This window comes from Syngnathoides biaculeatus, chromosome 8 (genome assembly GCF_019802595.1).
Source record: "Syngnathoides biaculeatus isolate LvHL_M chromosome 8, ASM1980259v1, whole genome shotgun sequence".
NCBI classification, from domain to species: Eukaryota; Metazoa; Chordata; class Actinopteri; order Syngnathiformes; family Syngnathidae; genus Syngnathoides; species Syngnathoides biaculeatus.
Window position 1 is genome coordinate 15,269,903 of NC_084647.1, and position 6,369 is coordinate 15,276,271.

The 6,369-nt window shown below is 41.0% G+C and overlaps 1 long non-coding RNA gene across 1 annotated transcript in view; it reads left to right on the forward strand.

Annotated features, from left to right (window-relative positions):
- Window positions 1–5,520, forward strand: part of LOC133504649 (uncharacterized) — a 31,910-nt gene extending 26,390 nt beyond the window's left edge. The window contains exon 4 of the long non-coding RNA XR_009796042.1: window positions 4,623–5,520. This is a non-coding gene — a long non-coding RNA (uncharacterized LOC133504649). The remainder of the gene's footprint in view (window positions 1–4,622) is intronic.
- The last annotated feature ends 849 nt before the right edge of the window (window positions 5,521–6,369 follow it).

A 6,369-nucleotide genomic window follows, 5' to 3' on the forward strand; every position in this document is an offset into this window, starting at 1 on the left:
TGTAAACCAAGACTCCCCTGTATGCAGCGATCTTAACAAAACTGCACTTTACAACTTGCCTTTTTTGTTTGGGGAAAATATTGAATGCATCCATTCCTCACTATTATCACTAATGGTTGCAGACTTATATCCTATCACGGTTATATTCGGGCGAGAGGCGGAGTACACCCTGAACTGGTTGCCTGGCCAGTCACAGGGCAATATTAAAACAGACCATTTTTTTTTTCAAGGCAGGCTTTTGGGTGAAAACAAAAAACAAAAGGTGTTATTTCGGAAAAGACCATGTGTGGGAGCCAAGAAATAGATAACAGAACACAGGGGACAAAAATAGAAGAAAGTGGGTGGATTTGCTTTTGGTGCTGAAGGAAAGGGTTCTAAGACTTTTTAGTCATTCAAAGTCACACAACCACATTAAGATGTATAGTAAGATAAAGCAATAAAAATATATCTAAAAGGCTGTGTTGTCTGATTGTTTCTATTAATACGAACAATATTCAGCGTCTCACAGAAGGACATTCCTGAAGGGGCAATACTTTCCCATGCACCAAAAGCTCAAGGAAACTGTCAGAATGTGTAGCTGTATATCATGTCATCGTTTAAGAATGAGAGCATTTGAGGAATGGAAATATGGTACAATGTCTCGTATGAAAGACCCCCTTTGGGTCTCATTCTGAAAGGAGTCTCCTGTGCAACCGCACATCAGTTCCGCGTGATTTATATTTGTTGGTGATCCTCCTAACGCAATGTATGACTGTCTCATATTGTAAATGTCTGGCATTTGTGGCTAGGACATGCATCAGTTTATGATTTGCAACCAAGCTCATTACTAATGTTAACATTACATGTGTCATTTTGACTCGTGGATTTGGGGTGAGATGAAGTCAGGGCAAAGACAGATTTTGCTGATGAGAAATAATGCCCGTGAAAGAAATGCTGAAGGACAAACCTGATTGTCTGAAGCAAAAGGAACTCGCAACTATGACTATCCCAATAATATGTCAATGTTAAACTTGACAAAAACAACATGCCTTTGGACAATATCCGCAAGGACAAGTCAGTTGGGGTGAATACTCTTGCCGTGAATACTATTTTCACAGCTATAGCAGTGAGAGGTGGAGCACAAAAGCTCTCTCATCACTGTTGCAACATTGTCAAAGGTTGGATTATTTTTTTTAGCTGTGATTAAAGCCATCTGATATTCCTGTGAACTCACAACTTTGGCTGGCTTCGTTCTTCCGCAAAAGAATCAGAATTTGTTAAGAAGTAACTGTATTCTTACTCCATTACTGTGATCTAAATGTCACTTGCTACTTTTTATTGCTTGTATATCAACAATTCAACTACTGCTATTTTAACTTTCGCAATGGGTCCTACTTGGGTCAACCCAATTTATGCGCTTGTGACGTTTTAGTGCAGTTTACCAATCAAACGGCATAAGCAAGTCACATGACCTCTCACAACGCCTTCCATTGGCCTTCTCAAACATACGTATTCACACTAGATAAGCCTCCCTCGGTGATCGTCACGCATTCGCAGCGGCCGTGCTGGGAATGCAATAGCGCGCTGCTCGTGTTTGCATTCGCTTATCCTCACGAGGGTCCCGGGAGTGCTGGACCCTATCCCAGCTATCAACGGGCAAGAGGCAGGGTACACCCTGAACTGGTTGCCAGCCAATTGCAGGGCACATCGAGACAGACAACGGAAGCACTCACACTCATACTGAAGGGCTATTTAGAGTCTCTGACTCGAGCATGTTTTTAGGATGTGGGAGGTCTTCCTCTTCTTCTTTTCCTTTGGGCTTGTCGTCACAGCGTGTCATGTTTTTCATTGGGAGAAAACCCACGCAGGGACGCGGAGAGCATGCAAACTCCACACAGGTGGGGCCTGGATTTGCACCTAACCTCAGAACTGTGAGGACAACGCTCTAATCAGTTGCTCCACCATGCTGCCATCTTTGCATTTAGACCAACAAAAACAACAGCTTTCATGCATTGTAGAATTGTTCTTGTGCTGTCCGTCCAAATGTGGATATTTCGGTTCACTTATAAATTGAGAGACCGATGTGCAATAAATGTTTTTTGGTAGTTTTGATTGCGCATACACACATACGGTGCCTTCCTAACTCCCCCTTTTTAGTGTATACCACAGCATCTCAATCAGGTTGTGGAGAGATCTCCGAATAGGACTCTTTTCTTCTGCTCAATATAGCAACTGTGTCAGAATGAACCACTGCAAAGCCTCGCAAGAGTCAGGCAAACTCCTGATAATGCATATGTGTTGTCCAACAAAATAAGTGATCAAAGGGTGATTATCAGAAGTCTAGGATTCGCTCAACAAGACCTTGGACAATGTCACGAACCAATGGTGTGGGGGTGGACCCAAATGCAGGACTCCAAGACGAGGATATGATGTTCAATTGGCTATATTATAAACTAAGTTGTGCACGACAACACAGTCCAAGAAGGCAGGATCCACAAAACAAGAAACAAGCTCCGATAACTACGAGTCAACTCAAGGGCAGAACAAAAGCATGACTGGACTATAATGGTACAGTGGCGGAGTAACCCAGGATGCGGTAAAGTAACAAACTGGCAAATGCCAGTGACAAAACTCCAACTTAAATACATGGTCTAATCACAGTGCCACATGTGACCGACGACATGTGTCATAAATTAAACCACTCAGAGCGGTGGCCAGGCCACGCCCTTCTTGGCCGTGGTCCAGGCTTGCACTCTCTTTCATTCCAGGTCCCTTTTTTAGATGACGTTCTCTTTCAGGAGACCAACAATCCAACGCTTGGCGAATTCTGCTTCACAATAATATGAAGACCGCCACAATCGTGGATCCAAATGTGATGTTGACTTCAATGCTTGGCCACCACAAGACATGGTGATATCGCCGGGGACCAATTTGAGCAAAGTTGTTTTCCATAATTAAATTGGGAAAAACTGAACCAAACAGAGTACAACTTATTATTGAATCGTAATGAGAAATGTTGGCTTCTCAATTACCAGGCATAAAGACCAGAATAGCTTGAAAACCTGATGAAAGGACTAAAAAGATTATGAAAAAATGTACAATCATTTGATGGCATGGGAGCTTGAAGCTTTAATTGGCCGATAGTTGGTCTTACTAGCAAACTGATTTTTTTTTTTTTTTCTGTTCATGATCGCAATCTGTCTCGGCTCTGAGGTACCATTGCATTCTGAAACAATTTATAAAACATATTTCATAGTTGAGATGGGGTTTTGTTGCTGGTGTGCTGTGTTTTCTCCCACCCGGTCGTCAACACAATAAACGGTGTAGAAAATGGATGGATCACAATAAAAGGATTGTTTTTAGCGTGACTAAAGTTCAGATCATAAAATGTCTGTTTAAGTTTCAGAACCACAGACGGCGCAGAGGTTTATGTTAAGTGAGCAGCATGTTTATGGGATTACTACTGTCCTTGTGACCCAGAGTTCATACCATGATAAATATTTTGTTCCCCTTGTAAGATTTTTGTGGATGATTTGTTTGCAAATCTGATATCTGGGCCATACTGATTTTACATGTCAAATTTTACAATACACAGGAAATTTATAAGGGTGGGGTATTTTCTGGAAACTCTTCTTCTTCTTTCTCTCCTTTCTGACCGTCTAAGTCACGGCGTCAAACTCATTTCACAATGTGGGCCAGATATGGCCTCGGTAGACGTCAAGTGGGCCGGACCATTAAAATTATACCATACTCTCCTGTAAACAACCAAAATATTATGTCTTTCCTTTGTTTTGGTGTAAAAAAACGGAAGAACATTAGGAAAATGTTTAAATTTAATCAACATTCCTTTTAGAAAACATTTCATGAAACACCTCAGATTTTGTTAAACAATATGTGCAATCGACTTTTATCATTCACATATATGCATTGAAACTGATCCCACTGACCGTATAAAGGCACAAAACTTTAACAAGTAATTGGTATTGAAAAATATAGGAATGCACTTGAAGATTAAACGAGATTTACAAAGAAAGGAGTTTTTAAACCATTTGCACATGTGCATATAAAATGTAAATGTAATCCCTTTCTACACTTTACAGACGAATGAGAGTGCAAATAAATGTGTAAAGTAGAAAGTATTCACATGTCCTGTAAATGTGTAAACTTCATAGTTGAAATTCTGAATTTCACCATACTTTTTGTAGTGAAGTTGCTAACTAACATTAAATTGCTAATTTTTTTAATCACCACACTAATGATTCATCTTCACAGAGCAGTATTTTTTCAATGCAAACAGTATCTAAGGCAGCATTTCAAAGACATGAGTCAAGTCTGCACTTGTTTTTTTCCCCCGATACTTGGCATCTTTTGGCCTGTACAAGTGCATGCTGTCGTCTTCGCTGATCCAAACATTCTGTCTTCTGGTCTGATCAAAACAGTATGCACCCTAGCCGATAATCCATATATTGCATCTCATTAAAAATATGTATTCCCTGTCTTTTATGCATTTTTTTCACTTTTAAATTATCCTGCGGGCCTGATCGAACCTCCCCGTGGGCCGTTTCCAGCCCGTGGGCCCTATGTTTGTAAGTCACCTTTCTTTTTTGATTTTTAAACAACATCTTTTCACACATTCCCTTTAGGATTTCCTGCACCCAAGCCTCCTTTTAGGTTTCACAGTCTGCAGCAATAGCCGGCCAGGACATCACTCATCTCCTTGTCTTCCGTTGTGGATTTGGATAAGCGCATCGCCATGCTGAAAGTGACCGCCACCTTCCCAGTATAAATGTTTCATTGTGGGACAGAGGTTATAAATCAGAACAGTTTAGCATTTTTTACAATGACCGTTCCCACTGAGGGGACAAACGCACCAATGCCTTGCCAGCGATTTTACCCACCAGAGCACAACACAGCCACTGTATCTCCTCAAGCTGGGGTCAAGCGTTCAAATGTATAATTTCCACTTGAAGTACACCACAAATGGACTTGTCCATGGTACAACTAAGTACGACTCCTCCAACTCGATCATTTATGTCCAAAAGTCTTTCAACCATTTGTTACTGCGTGTTTTCTGATGGCTAAAGTTCTTCCCAACGTTATGTAAAAGCAAGTTAAATCAAGTTCTATCATTTTCAGACTGGAACTGAAATATTAGTGTTTAAGCCTCTTTTTTTTCACATAAAATCAAGAAGACTGAACAGAGAGAGAAATACTGTAATATTGTATTGAATTGCTGTATTGATAAAGCTGAAATAGCCAACATTAATAACATGATTTACACGTACAACTGGAACTGCTCAACATGATGATGCATTCGAGCCACTATTAGCTTCTCAAGCTCTTGGAATGAAATCTCAAGACTGGAGTCTTTCCCGATTACCCAGGACTGATTAGACTAGCATCTATTTTAATTTGGTTCCCCTCCCTGGCACGCTTCATTTGGTCGGATGTGAAAACAGTAATCAAACTTTCTGTGGAGAGTGTCACACAGTTCAGTTGTGGTGAGACAATGTGACCTTGAATTGATCTGGGAAGCAAATGAACAGGTACCCTATACAAGTGCGCTGTGGTACATTTGTGGGCAATTAACCGGTGTTCGGCAGCAAATAATCAAATTCCACTGAATCGGTCTGAACATTATTCATAGTATTCTTGTATCAATGTATCATATCTTGCATCATTTTAACCATCTATGCCAGTGATCTACATGAACAGGCAGAATACACCTTTTTTTCCACTAGATAGCAGGAGGTACTGTCCATCCATCCATTTTCTTCACCGCTTATCCTCATGAGGGTCACGGGAGTGCTGGACCCTATCCCAGTTGTCAACGGGCAGGAGGCGGGGTACACCCTGAACTGGTTGCCAGCCAATTGCAGGGCACATCAAGACAAACAGTTGCACTCACAATCACACCTAAGGGCAATTTAGAGTGTCCAATTAATGTTGCATGTTTTTGGAATGTGGGAGGAAACTGGAGTTCCCGGAGAACACCCACGCAGGCACGGGGAGAACATGCAAACTCCACACAGGCAGGTCTGGGATTGAACCTGGGACTTCAGAACTGTGAGGCCAACGCTTTACCAACTGAACCACCATGCCGCCAGAGGTACTGTACATATTGTAATTTATAATGCACACAGGTAAATTGGATTGATGCATTGAGGTTCTCTGGGTTCAGCTAATTTGCATTCTTAGTCCCAGGACAGGCATAAGAATACAATGAAATAATGTAGTGAATACAACAAATACACTTGATTAATACAACGAATAAATGCCATGAAGATATTAGGACATCTATCTTGCTGTTGTACAGTAACTTTAAGGGTGTGGAATACTTTATATTATTAAAATATGTCTAGCAATGCCACTTCCTCACACTTTACGAAG